The 19,540-nt window shown below is 36.6% G+C and overlaps 1 protein-coding gene and 1 pseudogene across 2 annotated transcripts in view; one reads left to right on the plus strand and one right to left on the minus strand.

Moving 5' to 3' along the window:
* The window catches only part of Atp8a2 (ATPase phospholipid transporting 8A2), a 619,499-nt gene that overhangs the window by 537,518 nt on the left and 62,441 nt on the right, over window positions 1-19,540 (minus strand). The window lies entirely within an intron of this gene.
* On the plus strand, window positions 7,035-8,526 carry LOC114097621 (protein Spindly-like; annotated as a pseudogene).

The raw sequence follows: 19,540 nt of genomic DNA on the forward strand, positions 1-19,540 counted from the left end.
AGCATCATCTCTCGTCAAGAATGGCCAAAACATTGGCCATTACAACAAGCCACTCAAACGCTTCGAGGCCTAGGAGTGGCGACTAATCCCCATAGAAGTGCAATGGTATTAGATTGGAAGGATCCTGAAGGATGTGAAGGAACTATACAGCCATATGTATTGGATCATCTTCCCGTAAATTTATGGGGACGAGATGTCCTAGATCAATTAGGTTTGACATTAACAAATAACATCAACCAAAATGCACCCACTATTATGACTAGACAAGGTTTTAGGAAAGGAAAAAGATTAGAAAAACAAGAACAAGGTATAGCAGCACCAATACAAATAGATCAAGGAACAGACAGACATGGGTTGGATTTTCAGAAAGGGCCACTGAGACAATAAAAATTACTTGGAAATCAGAAAGACCAGTATGGGTTCCTCAGTGGCCCCTGACTAAAGAAAAGATACAAGCAGCCCATGACCTGGTCAAACAACAATTAGCAGAAGGACATATACAACCTTCTGTATCTCCCCATAATACTCCCATTTTTGTCATCAAAAAGAAATCTGGTAAATGGAGATTATTGCAAGATTTAAGAGCCATTAATAATGAGATGGTTATTATGGGACCTGCTCAATCAGGGATTCCTCAATTGTCTGCTTTGCCAAAAACCTGGTATGTTTTAGTTATAGATATTAAAGATTGTTTTTTTTCAATTCCAATTCATCCTGAGGATAGTCCACGTTTTGCATTTACTATCCCTGCACTGAATCATGAAGGTCCTGATCAGAGATATGAATGGAAAGTACTCCCTCAAGGGATGGCTAACAGCCCAACTATGTGTCAAATTTATGTTAACAAAGCAATCCAGCCACTTAGAAATCAAAATTCTGAACTACAAATATTTCACTATATGGATGATGTATTATTAGCACACAAAGATAAAAACACATTGCTAGAATGTTATGCCACACTTACAAACTTATTAAAAAATTATAATCTAGAGATAGCAATAGATAAAGTACAATTAAATTTTCCAATTAATTATTTAGGAGTTCTATTATCCTCAACCATGGTCCGTCCACCAAAAATTCAAATACGAGTAGATCAACTCAAATCACTTAATGACTTTCAAAAGTTATTAGGAGACATAAATTGGATAAGGCCTTATTTAGGTATACCAACAGGAGAGTTGGGACCTTTATTTGATATCCTAAAAGGTCCATCAGATCCAAATTCACCCCGAATGTTAACGCCTGAAGCAAGAAAGGCATTAAAAATCATTGAAACATATATGGAAAATATGCATTTGGATAGAATTGATATAAGTTTGCCTTTATTATTTATTGTACTACCAACAAAAAATATTCCTACAGGAGTATTTTGGCAAGAAGGTCCATTATTATGGATACATTTATCTTATTCTCCTAACACTATTCTTACTAGGTATCCTGAGGCTGTAGGACAATTAATACTCAAAGGAATAAAAGCAGCAAAGGGAGTGTTTGGAATTTCTCCCAATAAAATTATTACTCCATATACTATGAATCAAATTGATGAGTTAGCTAATGAGTTAAATACTTGGGCAATAATCATGTGCAAATCTAATGTTTCATTTGATAACCACTTACCATCTAATCCTTTATTGTCTTTTTGGGCATTGCATCCTGTAATTTTTCCAAAAATGACAAGAAAAACACCTATCATGAATGCTCCAAATATATTCACTGATGGGTCAAATAATGGTACAGCAGCAGTAGTTACCCCTGATCAAACTTTTACATTTTTAGTACCCAAACAATCAGCTCAAAAGGTAGAGCTTAATGCAGTTTTACAAGCTTTTGTGATGTTTAAAGATTCTGTATTTAATTTATTTTCTGATAGTCAGTATGTAGTTAATGCTATAGTATCTCTTGAAGATGCTGGTAGGATTTCCCCTTCTTCTACTGTTTTCTCTTTGCTTTCCACTATACAAAGTCTAATCTGGGACAGAAAAGATCCATTCTTTATAGGACATATCAGGGCACATACAGGATTGCCTGGAGCCCTTAGTTTGGGCAATGATTTAGCAGATAAAACTACACATGACATACATATTTTCTCTACACTAGAAGAAGCTATAAATTTTCATAAAAAGTTCCATGTCAATGCTAATACTTTACAAAAGCGTTTTAAAATAACTAAGGAACAAGCTAGACAAATAATAAAACAATGTCAAAATTGTGTGACCTTTTTACCACAAGTTAATCTTGGAGTCAATCCTAGAGGATTGATACCTAACCATATTTGGCAGATGGACGTCACACACTTGCCAGAATTTGGAAAATTAAAATATTTGCATGTTACAGTTGATACTTCTTCTGGATTTTTGATGGGCTCCCTTCATGCCGGAGAAAAAACTAAAGATGTTATAGCTCATTGCTTACAAAATTTTGCCACTGTGGGTGTTCCAAAACAGTTAAAAACAGATAATGCCCCTGGTTATACTTCTACCTCTTTTAAACAATTTTGCTCAACATTTGGCATTACTCATATAACAGGAATCCCATACAATCCACAGGGACAAGGCATAGTTGAAAGAGCTCATCAAACTATTAAAATGTACTTATTAAAGCAAAAAGAAGGAATTGGGAAGGGGTATATATTCCCCAAAGATAAACTTAAAATAACCCTTTTTACTCTAAACTTTTTAAATTTGGATTCATCAGGACTTAGTGCTGCGGAAAGGCATATGTGTCCAAAAAATGTACATAAGCCCAAGGTACTTTGGAAGGATATTCTAACAGGACAATGGAAAGGTCCTGACCCAGTAATTGTCTGGAGTCGGGGGTCTGTTTGTGTGTTTCCACAGGGAGAACAGCAGCCGATTTGGATTCCAGAGAGATTAACCAAGGTCCTGACCCAGTGATTGTCTGGAGTCGGGGGTCTGTTTATGTGTTTCCACAGGGAGAACAGCAGCCGATTTGGATTCCAGAAAGATTAACTAAAGCGATTTCTACAGACCAAAAAGAAGATGATTTGGCTCAAATCCATAACAACTGATATCCAAAACTCCAGTTTGGCTATTCTTACATCTGCAACAGAACCAGGATGCTTTTTTCAATATCTATTTTATTATTGCCCTTTGCCATATCATGAAGTTCTATTTTGTTTTTTGAGCTCATACAGACCTAGGTTAATGTTTTGCTGATCAGTTCTATTTTTTGACTATAGAGTTTTTAAACATTGCAATGGAGATTTCACCTGTAAAAAGTTATAAGGCCTTTACTATAATGTTATGTGTTGTATGTATTATGTTATGTGTGCACACTTGTGTTTTGTGTTATATGTTTGAATGTCCATATATCATATATGATGAGCGCTCATGATAAAATGGATCCAAATATTTTTTTTTCACGTGATTTATATGGTTTAATTTAAATTGGGTAAACAACTGTTGAGGATTGTTTTAATATGTAAACAAAAAAAAAGGTTAACAGATCTGTTTGTTTACTTTCACCTTTCCTTTTCATTATATTTAATAATTCTCTTGAAGACAATGTAAATTGTTAAGAAAATTGTTTTCTTTTAGTGCCTTCTGTAATGTTACATAATTTTTTCTTTAGCCATTATTGCCAGAATTCCTATCTTCATCCCAGTGCTGGTGAAGTCAAAGATAAAACCAATCTACACCTTCTACAATAGCCATCACTGAACTGCTTGCAGAACTTGCCTGGACACATTGTGAGCTCACCTGTATGCATTTTGAACTATCTGTTGGTGCAGCGACTTGTGGTAGTGTTGGGGTATTTTTGCTGATGATGTCACCGGTGGTACAATTTTTCAAAGGAGCCCTCAATTGGCTTAATGTCATGGCATTTTGCATCCTCCTCTACTAGTGATGGTCTAAAATTTGGGGGCCAACAGAGGTGAGGCAAAGAACCTCACCCCCCCACTGGTGCAAAGGCCTATCCACAAGTATAGCTGTATGCTGGACCGGTAGTCAGTGACGGGTATGATCCAATTGCAGTGGTACCAACCTAAGACAGGAGGCTGACGCCTAGAGGTCAGTTCATCCGATGACGGGTAAGGACCATATGTTGAATTGGACTGCCTAACAGGCACGGTCCCTAAGCCACATGCTTGTTGTTTAAACAGAGAGGGGGAGATGTTGAGAGCCACAGCCGAAGGGGCCCCAGCAAACTTCCAGCTGCCAGCAATCCAGCTGCCGGCTGATGATTGGCTCACAGCGGCCCCAGCAACATCTAGCTGATTGGCTCCTCGGCCCCAGCAACATCTAGCTGATTGGCTCCTCTGCGGTGATGCTCATTGGACTGTTTCCCTGCCCTTTCAGACCACGGAGCTGCTCATTGGGGGACTTTTTGGCTCTGCCCACGTGACCCAGCCAATCGGCCTCAAGAGCAGGAGGATTGTGGGAGGTGGAGAGAAGCTGGTGGGGGGAGAGACAGGCTTGTGGAAAGCCTGTGGTGGCAGTTGAGGCTCTGAGGGGTTTTTCCTGAGAGGCTGTTTGTTTGGCGTGTTTGGTTCTAAAAATAAAGTTAGTTTCTTTTGACAAGTGGCTCCTGATTGTGCCCAGCCAGACTGCGGCAGGAAAGTAATCTTTGAGAGAAAAGAAACAAAATGAGAATTATGAGCACACCATCCTTCCATCTGAAAACAGTTTCTTGGCTAAGTTCAATAGAAGAGGGACCTAAACAAAAGCCTAGCAGTATTGCTGAATTAAAGAGATAGAGATCACCATTTAGGGAGACCAAAATGCTGAGGATTTACAAAGTAGAGAACTGGAGATGAAGAAGCTATGAAAACAGAAGTTCCAGAATTTTTATAGAGGTTTACTTGCATTTTTGGCTAAATTTCAATCTCCACATATATACAGCATATTCCTCAAGGCCAGGTATTGAATAATTATCAAGATACTATCCAGGAAACAATTTTTATGGATCACACAAAGCCAGGAAATTCTCATGAATCAGAGCAGAGAGACCTCCTTGTATTCATTTGGAATCACACCTTAGCTATGGAGCTACAAATGGATCTAAATGGACGACTACTCTAGACCCACTGTATTATAGCTTAAGAACTAGCTGCAACTAATCTACAAGTAACTAGGTCAAAACAAAGTCCAAGACGACTATTAGAAATCAACAAAATCCAGCACTCAATTTACAATGGCTAGTATTCAATCAGAAGTCACTAGACATGGAAATTAGTAGAAAATCTATATGAAACATATGATCCATAATTAGGAGAGAATTCTACAACAGGCATAGGTTTATAAGTGAAAGAAATGTGAAATTACCACCAAAAGGACATTAAAATAGCTAATAAAGGCTAATTCAATATGGTCAAGGATTTGGAGAAAAAAGAACATAGTAAGGAAGAAATAGGTGAGATACATGTAAGAAACAAAATTTCTAGAAAGAAAACTAGAATGGCAATATGTAAATCAATGGATGTGTAACTGATGTGATTCTGCAATCTGTGTATGGGGTGAAGGGGGGAGTTCATAACCCACTTGAATCAAAGTGTGGAATATGATATGTCAAGAAATTTGTAATGTTTTGAACAGCCAACAATAAAAAATTAAAAAAAAAAAAAAAAAAAAAAAAGAAATTTGTAATGTTTTGAACAACCAACAATAAAAAATTTAAAAAAAAAAGAAAACTAGAATATCTAAAATGAAAATGACACTGGATATAATTAATTGTAGATTACACACTGCAAAGAAGATGATTTGTGAATTCGAAAACATAACCATAGAAATTATCCAAAATAAAACATGGGGAGGGGGCTGGGATTATGGCTCAGCAGTAGAACACTCACCTAGCACATGTAAGGTCCTGGGTTCGAGCCTTAGCACCACATAAAAAATAAACAAATAAATAAATAAATAAATGTATTGTGTCCAATTACAACTAAAAAATAAATATTTTTAAAAAAACATGGGGGGAAAATATAAAATAAGTACCAAGGACCTATGAGATGATCTCAAAGGGGATCTAATGTATATATTATTGGAATTATAGGGAAAATATAAGGTGGGGGGACAGTACATAAATATTTTAGAAGTAACATGGAAAAATATTTCCAGATATAAGGAAAACTACAAATTCAAATGTCTACAAATACAATGAACATCTAACAGGATAAATATAAACACATTGGGCTGGGGGTGTAGCTCAGTGGTAGAGCGCTTGCCTCACACATGTGAGGTACTGGGTTCCATCCTCAGAACCACGTAAAAATAAATAAAAAAAGATATTGTGTTCATCTACAACTAAAAAATATTTTTAAAAATATATAAACACATCAAGTCACATCATATTCCAATGGGCAAAACCAGCAGTAAATAAAAGTATTTTAATAGTAACTAGAGAAGACATATTACACACTGAGGAACAAAGAGAAGCACTATATCGACTTCTCAGTTAGGAGGAATAAATTTTAGTGGTCTATTGCACAACATGGTGAATATAGTTAATAATAATGTGTTGGCCAGGCGCAGTGGCACACACCTGTAATCCCAGGCAGGAGGATCTCAAGTTCAAAGCCAACCTCAACAAAAGCTAGGCGCTAAGCAATTCAGTGAGACCCTGTCTCTTATGAAATACAAAATAGGGTTGTGGATGTGGCTCAGTGGTCAAGTGCCCCTGAGTTCAATCCTAGGTACCAAAAAAATAAAAAGGCGGGGGTGGGGGTGGGGGAATGAACTATATCTGGGGAACTGCATTCAAAAAGCCCTGGGGCTTACAGGAGGACTAAGTAAATGAATGGGAGGAGGACTCTGTGATAGGGTGGAGTTAACATCAGGGATCTGGACTCCGGGATAGCTCTCAGCTCTTGCCACCAGCCACTGCAGCTGGGGAAAGGAGATACAGTGAGCTAAAAACAAGAAAAGCACATGGAGGCAGATACTGCAGATCTTCCAAGTAAGCTCAAAGAGGTGGAAAAAGAGCAACTAAAAGCTGTATAGTATGGTTTACAGCTACTAGAGACCCAAGATGAACTGCAAAATCAATTAGATAAATGTCATAATGAAATGATGACCATGAGTGAGAATTATGAACAAGAAAAATATACTCTTCAGAGAGAAGTTGATCTCAAGAGTCACGTTAGAAAGTTTGAGCAGTGACTGTGAAGCTATTGAACAACAACAAAAAATCCAGCTAGAACAATTAGAAGAGCAACTAAGCAGAAGCCATGGACAGGAAGTGAAAGAACTAGAAAACAAGAAAGAAGAACTGAAAGCAGAGTTAGATGAAGCAAGGCTTAGTGAAAAGCAGTTGAAGCACAAAGTAGACCACCAGAAGGAACTCCTCTCTCATAAATTAGAGCAGGAGAAAAGAAGCAGTTTCTTACTATAATACCTTAGAGAAAGCTCATGTACCAAATCAAGATCTCTAGGTGCAGTTGGGCCAGGCCCTTCAGCAAGCCTTGGATCCCAATAGTAAGGGCAACTTTTTGTTTGCAGAGTTAGAAGATGGAAGGGCAGCAATGGAACGCCAGCCTTATCAGTACGAAAGTCAAGTATCAGTCACTAAAGAAAGCAAAATTCATTTAATAGAGAGCAAATGCAAAGAGTGAAGTTATAGATTGCTACAGATGAAAAACCTCAAACTGAATGTGAGCCGCAGGAACAGTTGTTTGCCATGCTGGAGCAGAAGAACGATGAAACAAAACATCTTTTAGGTGAAATTAAAAATCTGGAGGAAATCTATGAGTTTATATGAAAATATGGATTCAAAGCCTTCAGCCCCCCTCTGGTGCTCTGAAAGATAACACCTATTATTAGTACAGCTTTACTTCAGCAAAACTTGAGAACTTAGACCAAGAAAATGAAAGCAGCAAAGGCAAACTGTCCATACAGGGATTGAAAGCGGACCCTGGATATTAAGTATTAAGTATCAGTGTTCTCTTTACAAATATATGGCTCTGAAGGTAGGTTAAAGTGTTCACTTGAAAAAATCTTTTTGCAAATGAAAGATGCCTTCACCTTTCAGAAAGTGACCATATGAAACTAAGAGCTGAGTTAGATGAATTAAAGCTAAAGTATGAACCTGAAGAGAAAACTGAAGTGCCTGACGGAAGGTGCTACCTCTGGATGTAACCACCCCTGAGATGAATGTGCCCGCTGTGCTGTCAGGGAAGGAATTTGTACATTGGTACCCCAGAAGGAGAAGACACAGTCCTGTCCCTAACCATTCAGGAGGTGACTTGCAGTTAGAAAAATCAGCATCTGCAAACACTCCTGTGGTCCCTGTCTCTCCTCACAAAAATTCTGCCCATAGATATGCAGCCAAAGAAGAAGAAATGTGTGAAGCTCGCAGGGAGCCCAGCTGACGCTGAAGAAGCCTTAAGTGAAAATAGCGGGAACACGCCCAGCTCTCTCAGGTTAGAGGCTGGAGTCAAGGCTTCAAACAGACGTTAATGAAGGGAAAGAACCTGCAAGCAAATTGGAAAAGGGACCTTGTAAGAAATCACACCCTCTTCTGTGTGTGTCTTCCAAATCCACTCCAGAGACCCAGTGTCCTGAGCAATAATGACTTCTCTCTGATCAGGGAGGTCCTACTTAGCCCAAGGTCACTGAGGAGCTTAATTAAGAGAAGTGGTGCCACCTTGCAGAATCTGGCTATACTCATTGTGTCAAGGCGTTTCCATGCTTCTTCAACCAGGCTTTCAAATTTTGGTTGTGATTCTAACCTGGATAGTTTCTTAAGCGATGACTCTTCATGGACCTTCTGAGTCACACTGAATAAACTGTTAACAAAAGGAAGACTATACTTAGTTTAAATCTATACGCCATGTAGTGCCTGGATTTTTTCAAGTGAACACTTTAACCTACCTTCAGAGCCATACATTTGTAAAGAGAATACTGAAGTCATTTACTATTATATTTTCCTATGTGATCTTTCTATGAACTTAGTTTTTCACTATATTGTAAAAACAGGAAATTTGATTTGAAAATATATATTGTTACAGATTTTGTCAGTTGTGAAAGCACCTATATTCATCTTTGTATTCATATTCATGACTTAGATTCTATGACTCAAACATATGAGAAATAATTTTAAAATGTAAAATAAAATTGTAATAATTTCAAATATAAAAAAGAACTATATCAGAATTACCAAAATCTATGTAAGACAATGGAACAACATCTCTAACACACTGTGAAAATGCTGTCCATTTAGAATTCTATACCAAGCAATAATAATATCTTTCAAAAATTAAGGTGAAGTAAAGATTGCATTTCACACAAATGCTGACAGGAGAACTATAAGAGAAATTAATGGAAGTGCTTCAGGCTGAAGGAAAAGAATATCAGATAGAAACTTAGAGCACATACACTCCATAAAGAATACCTACAATAGGAAATATGTAAGTAAATGAGACATTTCCTTTAAAAATTTTTAAAATTTTATTTAAAAAGATAAGCTAATATAATAGTATACTATGAAACTTACAAAGTACCTGAAAGTAAGAAGAATAGGGCAAAGAATAAAAGGGGAATGAATAAAAAAATACTATAATAAGTTTCTCATAATAGATATAAGATCCTATGTCTATTCATTAAATTAGATGTACTGTATATAAAGGCATAGAGAAACAAAAGAAAAGATGCACATAGGAAATCCTGGAACAACCACAAAAAAGAAAGCAGGAACAAAAAACAGCAAAAGCTACAGTTAATAAACCTAGGGTGGAAAAAAAATAGGACACCTAAAATATACAATTAGTTCTTTTTAAAAGACAAGAAAAAAAGAAAGGGTAAAAGGATAGACTGGACAAGTGGAAATCAAGCAGTAAGATGGTAATTTAAGTCCAACCACACTAATAACGCCACATTAATAATAAACAGTCCAAATATGCCAAATAAAAGGCAGAGACTGTCAGATTGGATTTTAAAAAGTATGACCCAAGCTATCTACAAGAAACCCACCTTAAATATAAAATATGGGTCAGTTAAAAGTAAAATAAAATTATAAAACACCACACAAGCTACCAAAAGAAAGCTGGAAAATAAAGCAACATTAGAAGAGTTAAATTTTAGAATAAGAAATATAACCACAGTAAAAAGGTACATTTCATAATGATAAAGGTGTTACCAAAAGGAATTAACAACCCCAAATATTTTGGCATCTATTAACAAATACATGAAAAAAAAAAACTAATAGATCCACAAGTAGAGATACACAAAGCCACAGCTATAATTGGAGACTTTGATACTGTTCTTCTTTCTCAGTTAGTAACACAAGGAGAAAAAAATCAATAGCAATGAACAAGACATGAATACATAAAGCAACTAGATACAGCTTGACACTTACAGAACAAGCTACCCCACAAATAAAGATACATATGCACCACTCAACAAGATAAACCTGTATTACACAATAATATCTTCTATATCATATAAGTCCGAATGCATTTAAAAGGATTGAAATGATGTAAAATATATTCTCTGACTACAATTAGAAATCAATCAAGGAAAGCTTTTTTGGAAATCCAGAGATAAATGAAAATCAGACAATGCATTTCTAAACTGTAGAGTAAAAGAAGAAATCAGGGAATATTTTCAACTAAATAAAAAATAAATATCAAATTTTGTGTGGTGCTGATTAAGAGGGAAATTGATGGTTTAAATGCTTATGTTAGAAAAAGAGAAAGGTCCAAAATAAGTGGGCTTTCTTTAAAAAAAAAAAAACTAGAAAAGAGCAAATTAAACACAAAGTAGAGTAAAAAGTGGAAAAATAGAGATGAGAAAGAAAACCATTAAAAAGAAATGGGACAGGGTTGAGGTTGTGGCTCAGCAGTAGAGCACTCGCCTAGCACGCATGAGGCCCTGGGTTCGATCCTCAGCACCACATAAAAATAAATAAATAAAATAAGGGTATTGTGCCCAACTACAACTAAAAAATAAATATAAAAAGAAAGAGAGGACAGCTAGGTGCGTGGCACACGCCTGTAATCCTAGCAGCAGGGAGGTTAAGGCAGGAGGATTGTGAGTTCAAAGCCAACCTCAGCAAAAGCTAGAGGCTAAGCAACTCAGTGAGACCCTGTCTCTAAATAAAATACAAAATAGGGCTGGGGATGTGGCTCAGTGGTTGACTGCCCCTGAGTTCAATCCCCAGTACCTGCCCCCAACCAAAAAAAAAAAAAGAAATGGGACAAACAATAGAGAAAACTAAAGTAAAAATTCATTCTGTGAAAAGATCAACATTCTTTGCTTACAGATTTATATTATGAAAGTCATAAGGATTTTTTCTTTACACAATATTGTTCATAACATACTTTTTACTGTTATTATTCTGAGAGAATGCTTTCAATTATGTTTGTCTGCATGAGACCAATATGGAGCTATTTAAACTGTTACAAATGGTTATGTAGTAACCTGGAAAATATTTGAGATATATTAGACAATCAAAGCAGGCTATAAATCATGATGTCCTTTCCTCCAGTTTTGAACTAATGTTATTTTAGGTAGATTAAATACCAGAAAGAGGTAAGGCCCACACTGGTACTGGGTAGCAAGGTATTAGGAGTGATTTGTTTTCCTTACATGCTGAATCCTCCAATTTTCCTCTTGTGACTTTACATGCTTTTTAGATTGCAAAACTAATCATTTTAACCTGTTAGTCAAAGACCTTCAAACAGAAACTAAACTTCAAATTTCCTTCTATAATATGCCAATTACCCCAATCTTATCATCACATACGCTATACATGAATTGATGTACCCTCCAAAAATATACAATTTCTGTGTCAATTTTTTAAAAAAATTTTTTTAGTTGTCAATCGACTTTATTTTATTTATTTATTATATGTGGTGCTGAAAATCAAACCGAGTGCCTCACACATGCTAGGCAAGCATTCTACCACTGAACCACAATCTCAACCCTCTGTGTCATGTTTTTTAATGGGAAAAAGACTCTCTAAAATTCTCTCTAAAAAGTATTTTTTAATAACTTTATTTTATTTATTTATTTATTTTTCTGTGGTGCTGAGGATCAAACCCAGGGCCTTGCACGTGCAAGGAAAGCGCTCTACCACTGAGCCATAACCCCAGGCCCTATAAAGTAAATACCTTTTAGTTAACAAGGTAAGGTGATCTAGAAAACAAATACTGGATTAATCTAAAAAAAAAATTGTTTGTTACTTGTTAAAATCTAAATATGCCTGCTATTTTTAACAAGAAGGAAGGATGCTATTTAGAAAAAATAAATCAAAATTTTAGTTTGTTCAATTTTTGGAAAAGCAATTTGAAATTAACATTTTATATAACTACCTAGGAACTTTCTAACCATCCCACTGTTCTTTAGAACCAGAAAATAAAATTTATGTTATATGAACCTCTAAGATTTCTTCATCACATCTAAGGGGCAATTTTTATTATTCTTTTCTGTTTAGCAAAAACATTTGTTCAATTTTAGTCAGATTAATTTTAGATAAATTTTGCATTTGTAATGTTCTTCCCATGATATATATTTCACTCAATGAGAAACTTCATAAAAACACCAAATCATTCAATACTGTAGTCTCCTCAGAAGACATGAGGTTGCAGAGTGATTTATTCCATTAAAAGAAAACAGAACAAACAACACCTAATGTGGTTCTGGGCTTTAGAGCCCTAGAAAACTATGTTGTTCTGACCATTTACAGAGGTAACAAATTCACTTGCTTAACTTATTTGAATGCAACTGCAGTTAGTCAAGCAATGCTCTAATTTAGGGGTGGAGACAGAACAAGACAATGATCTGAGTAGATACATAGATATTTAAAATGAATTCTGCCCTCATTTTTCTTGGGGTTATGGGAGTGAAAGGTGAACAATACCAATTAATGGACATTCTGTGTTGAGTCACAAGTGCCACAAAAGTTACACACAGTGCTTTTTAACTAGTACAACTGGTGTTCCCGTGAGTGGGGTGTAAAAGATAAAGACTTGCCTGGACACAGGAACAAGGGAGGAAAGTGACCAAGAGGGCAGCCCAGTGGGAAGAACAGCAGCCACCATCATGGAACACTTCCTGTGATCTAGGGACATGTTCCTTCCTTCCTTCCTTCCTTCCTTCCTTCCTTCCTTCTTTCCTTCCTTCCTTCCTTCCTTCCTTTCCTCCTCCTCCTCCTCCTTCTTCTTCTTCCTCTTCTTCCTCCTCCTCCTCCTCTTCTTCTCTCTCTCCCCTCCTCCCTCCTTCTGCTTCTCTTCCCCCCTTCCCTCCCCTCTCCTCTCCTCCCCTCCTTCTTCTCTCTCCTTCTCTTCTCTCTCTCTCTCTCATTTATGCAATCCCACAAGGCATGTGTTAATTTCATTCTACAGATGGGAACCTTGTAACTTAACTGTATAGTTCAAGTTCACACCAAAGTGTAGAGTGGGAGAGTTGGGATAGGAAGGCAGAATCCAAGCTCCTCATCCATCACTATTTATCTTGTAATCTCACAAAATGACCATCAATGAGTTCTCGTCTCCAGGCACACACAATCTTGCCCATCAAGTTTCTCTCCACTAATCTACACTTTTATTTTGCTGCTCCTAACTCTGCCCCATGCTCCTCCCATATCCAGCCCAGTCGTTCTCCATGAATCTCACTCATTGATTGAGACCAGTGTGTCCTCTCTCACCTTCTATGCAGCCCCTTTAGAATTCAAATTGTCTTTTGCTTATACAGTTTTTGTTTAAGAAACAGAGTATGAGTTTATACCAGAACATGAAGATGTAGATTTTGGCTAAAATTAAAAAATCAATGCTTAACTGAAGTCAGCATACCTCAATTCAGTCAATAAAACCAGCGTCCACTTTGTGCCAGAAATAGTTATGCACTTAGGACAAAGATGAATAAGACGGCTGTTGCCCTTCATGGGTTCCCCCATGCAAGGGTAAAGGAGACAAGGAGACAAGAAATGTTCAAAAAGAATGTCAAGTGCTACCAGGAGTTTGGCACTAAAGTCCATAAGACACAAAGGGTGGCCTCCAAGCCAGTCAGAGGGGATGGCTGGGCATGGTGGCACACACCTTTAATCTCAGCAACCCCTGAGGGTAAGACAGGAAGATCAGAAGTTCAAGGCCAGCCTCAGCAATTTAGCAAGGCTATAAGCAACTCAGCAAGACCCTGACTCAAAATGAAAAGTAAAAGGGCTGGGGATGCAGTTTGGTGGTAGAGAGCCCCTATGTTCAATCCCCAATACCAAAGGAAAAAAAAAAAGGAGGGGGATGTCCAGAAGAGATAAATGGCCAAGTCCCCTATTTTAAGAATAAAGAATAAATGTAATGGCTGCAAAATTATATTCTGGATAAAAGCAATAATGCATGTAAAGGATGCTAAGTCCTTCAGGCAATAATGAATCTGCAACATTAAATTCTGCTTGTGGCTAGAAGACTAGGTATGCATCCTGTGTGAAAGAAGATGAGGGTGACGAATAGAACATGGGAAGCAATCTAGACTGTGTAAACGATCTGAGAGTCACTGAAGAATGGGAAGGTCAAAAAGAGATGTGATCAGTCTCACTGGTTGGATTAAAGAGAGAGAAGAGTAAAGCCTGGGGAGCCATGAGGGCAATGGACAGCTTAAAACATCATGGGGTGAGACAGGTGAGAGACGGTGTCCTACATTCTAGGTGGTGGCAGGACGGGCAGAAGCAGAAAATTTTGGGGAAAAAAAATGTTAATTCACTGGAATCAGGGCAATCCCTAGAGAGAAAAAAAAAACAGAGTTGGGAACCAATATTATGGCTTAGGGAATGAGCAAAAGATGGCAGCGCCATTAACTACAATAGAAAGGATGACATTTGGGTGGGGCTGAGGGAGAAGAGATACTGGAGAGAGAAGAGGTCTCATCTTGGGACATTTCTAGTTTGCAGTTGCCGTGAAGCCTTTGAGGAAAAGACTCAGTGTTGCATTTAGGAATTTGTATAGAGAAGCTGGGGACAGATATGGGTTGCAGAACAACTGTGGAAAGGGTGTGTGAAGCCAGGTAGTTCAAGAGGAGCTTGCAAAACAGGGTTACAGGGCTGCTGCTGGATATGTCCTTACTCAGAGGGACATTTATATCTTTAAATGCCTGCAAAAGAACACAGATCTAAAATAAACGAGCTAAGCTTTTATCTTCAGAAACTAAAGCAAGAAGAGCAAATTAAACAGGGCAAAGTGAAAAAGACACGAAGGAAAATCAATGACAGAAATGGAAAACCAACAATAACTAGCCAAAAATTTATTGGCACTCCATGTACCTGAATACTTGAATACAGGAGGAAAAGTGGCTAAAAAGAAATAATAAAAAGAAGAAAAATGCTAATGGGCTAGTTCTTTTATATTCTAGTTCTTTTTATGTACCTGAACATAATAAATAAAAATAAAATACTGCCTAGGAAAACAGCTTTCCCCATCTGACTGTTCAAAAATCTCTTCATAGCAGATAATTCACTTGACAACACATTAAAAGGAGAAATATGCATCCCAGAAAGGGCACTGGCCCAATTTCAAGGCAGCTTCCTTACCACACCCCTTAAAAATTAAAAAATCCACAGCTTGAGAAACTGCTTTAACATAACTCCAATGTTCAGGAACCTCACATTTTCCAGTCTATTACAAGAACTCAACAGGTGCTACATTCAAATATTCAATGCACTTTGATTTATAAGACTACAGCTGCTACTTGCTTTGGCTGTTGAGTTATTATATTGGGAAAACTCTATAACAAGAACTTAGAAGAAAAAGCTCACAAAGGCAGATGAGAGACATAATGTGCAGCAATTTAAGAAGGAGAAAGGGGGCAAAGTTTCTACCTCAAACTTAAATGACCTGTTATCTCTCAAATCATTATTCCTTCCTGTAGCCAACAGATCATATTCTCTCTTAACATTGAGAAAGACACAGTTTCACTTTAAAAAAATTTTAAAACTATGTATGCGAAAGGTTGTAGAAAACGAGGCTTATCCTTTCCTCTTATCCTTAATAAAGGAAGAATGTTTCAATTTTGCAGTTATTTAAACATGACTCTTTTTTTCTTCCACATGCATCTAATGCAATCTTATTTTATCAGGCTAATTGCTTTATCATGACTTTAAAATCATTTCAAGATAGGCAAAGTTTTCTAAAACAGGACACAAAAAGCAATAGGCTTTAAAAAAAAACTCAATAAATTTGACTTCATTAAAATTAAGAATGACTCATTATTGAAAGATGTTAGAAAAAGGACCCAGCAAATCATATACTGGCAAAAAAGATATTTGCAATGCATATATCTGAAAAAAGGGCTTACATCCCAAATAAAGAATGCATATGAAACAATAACTCAATGTACAACTAAAATTAGCCGAAGACTTCAATAGGTATTTCACAAGAAGACACCCAACTGTCCAATAAGCAAGAAAAAGATGTTCAACATCCCCACTCACCAGAGGAATGCAAACTGAAACCAAGGAAATCCTCCTACATACCTACAGTTATTACTATATTTCCTACAAGAATGGGTAGAAGGTGGGGAAAGGAAGACAAGTAGGCAGCCCTCCTTATATTCACCAGAATAAGAAACAATTGCTGGTGGAATATAAATTAGTTCAACCATTTTAGAAAATATTTTGGCAGCTTCTAAGAATCAGGTATACATTCTATCCTATGACTGAGTTAATTCTACTTCTAGCTTTTATTCTGGACAAATTACAAATTATGTCCACAAAAATAGTCATAGAAATTTTTTTCATAATGGCAAAACAGGGAAATAACCCAGATGTCCATCAACAGGGGAGTTGATGAACAGATGATCATCTTATCATAAATAGAACACCGCGCGGGTGCAGCTGGATCTCAGAGCCTGACCAAAATATATGAACAGAAAAACTCCATTTATATGAAGCCCAAAAGCAATCTATAGGTGATACAAATCAGAAGAATGATTGCATCTGTCAAGGAGGGGGTGGTGTGGGAAGGGCATGAGGGATCTTCTAGGGTGATGAAAAGAATCTAATTTTTATTTGGGTGTTATTTATATAAAAATTTGTTGACTTCTGTACTTTGGATTTGTATGCTTTACGTGGGAATATCAAAATTAAAATATATTAAATTTAAAATATCCCAAATGAAAAAAAAAAAATAAAATATCCCAAATGCATCTCTCATTTTAGTGGCTGATTTTAATTATAGTATTCTATCAGCCAACAGATATTGATTGGTCATCTACTATATGCCTGGCACACTTCTGGGCACTAGAGCTATAGCAATGGGAAAAATGGACAGAAGTCCCTGCCCTCTTGGAGCTTATGTTCCAGGGAGAAAAGAGAGACAATAAACAAAAGAAATTAATAATTTACATAGCATTTTATAAGGAGAAAACTAAGGTAATAAAAAATTTAAAAGGAAATGGGGATGGCAAGTGTGGATTACCATTTCAGCACAGACCCCACTGTTATGGTTTAGATATTAGGTGTCCCCCAAAAGCTCATGTGTGAAATGATGCAAAAAGGTTTGGAGGTAAAATGATTGGGTTATGAGAGCCTTAATCAGTGAATTAATGCCCTGATAGAGATTAACTGAGTAGTAACTATAAGCAAGTAGGGCCTTTGGAGTAGGTGGGTCATTGAAGGGCGTGCCTTTGGGGTATATATTTTGTCCTTGTTGAGCAGAGCGCTCTCTCTCTCTCTCTCTCTCTCTCTCTCTCTCTCTCTCTCTCTCTGCTTCCTTATCATTATGTGAGCATGTGAGCCTCTTCCCTCAGCCACACTCTTCTGCCATGATGTTCTGCCTCACCTCGAGCCCTGAAGAACAGAGCTGGCTGTCTAGGGACTGAGACTTCTGAAACTATGAGCCCCCAAATAAACTCTTCCTCCTCTAAAATTGTGCTTGACAGGTCTTTTAGTCACAGCAGTAAAAAAGTTGACTAAAACACCTCATAAATTGCTGTTTAAATGAAATCATGATAGTCACATAAAATGAATTTCAACTATAGCTTGTTTTTTAAATTGCATTTCCATTTGATCATTGTGAAGTAGGATTCATTCATAAGACATATGAAAACTAACAGCTAATTCTTCTATACTACCTTTAGTTAGAATTTACTCTTTCTTTCTTTTTAACTTCGTAAGGTAGAGCTTCTGTTATCTATAAAGTCCTCAAAGGGGAAGATAGCCAATAAAGCTTATATTTGCCTTTCAATATATCTTAAGGAAATGGCAGTGTTTCTTCCTAAAAGACTTTTGTATTAAAATATATATAAAATTTCATCTGAAGTTAAGATCAATTATAGTTGTCAGAACTTGAAACTAAATTTTGATTCACTGGACTTCATAAGAAAAATGCATATCTACCTCAGTTAGAAGGTAAAATTAAATTGTAAAAAAAATTGAACTTGGTTTACTAGAGTCACAATGATTTCTTGGCTATGACACCAAAGGCTCAGGCAACAAAAGAAAAAATAGACGAATTGGATTTTGTGAAAAGTAAACATTTGTGTGCATTAAAAGACACTATTGACTGAGCAAAAAGGCAACCCACAAAATGAGAGAAAATATTTGCAAATCAAATACCTAATAAAGGATTACTATTTAGAATATCCAGAGAACTCCTAAAACCCAACAGCAACAAAAACAATTCAAAATGGGCAGAGGACTCCAAAGAAGATATGCAAATGACTAATAAGCATATGAAAAGACATTCACCCTCATTAATCATTAGGGCACAGCATACCAAAACTGCAATTACTCAAACCCATTAGGAATTCTGCTATCAAAAAAACAGAAAATAACAAGTGCTGGCAAGGAGGTAGAAAAACTGGAAATTTTGTGAACTGTTGGTGGGAATATAAAACATATCAGCTGCTCTAGAAAACAGTAAGGCAGTTCCTCAAAAATTAAAAATGGATTATCATATGATCTGGCAATTCCACTCTAAGTATACACCGAAAAGAACAGAATGCAAGGTCTTGAAGAGATACTGTACACCTGTGTTCACAGCAGCCTAATTCACAATAACTAAAGTATAGAAGCAACTCAAGTGTCCACTGATAAATGAATGGATAAGCAAAATGTGATAATAGAATATTATGCACCCTTAAAAAGGAAGAGCATTCTGTCCCTTGCTGCAATGTGGATAAAACTTGAGGATATTATGCTTAGTGAAATAAGCTAGTTAGGGGCTGGGGTTGTGGCTTAGTGGTTGAGTGCTTGCCTTGCACATGTGAGGCACTGAGTTCAATCCTCAACACAATATAAAAATAAATAAACAAAATAAAGGTATCTACCACTAAAAAAAATTTTAAAAAAGAAATAAGTTAGTCAAAGAAAAATACATGATTTCACTTACATGAGGTACTTAGAATAATCAAAATCATATAGACAGAAGATTAATGGTGGTTACCAGAGGCTGAAGGAAGAGGGGCGAGTAAGTGATGAGTATATAGAATGTCAAGTTCACAAGACAAAAAAAAGTTCTGGAGATGGGAGACGGTGGTGGTTACACAACACTGTGAATGTACTTAATAACACTGAATTGCACACTCAAAATGGCTAAGGTAGTAAATGTTATGTGTATTTTACTAGAATTTTTAAAAATTGTGGTGGGGGATCAAGC

Source organism: Marmota flaviventris, chromosome 4 (assembly GCF_047511675.1).
Source record: "Marmota flaviventris isolate mMarFla1 chromosome 4, mMarFla1.hap1, whole genome shotgun sequence".
Lineage (NCBI taxonomy): Eukaryota > Metazoa > Chordata > Mammalia > Rodentia > Sciuridae > Marmota > Marmota flaviventris.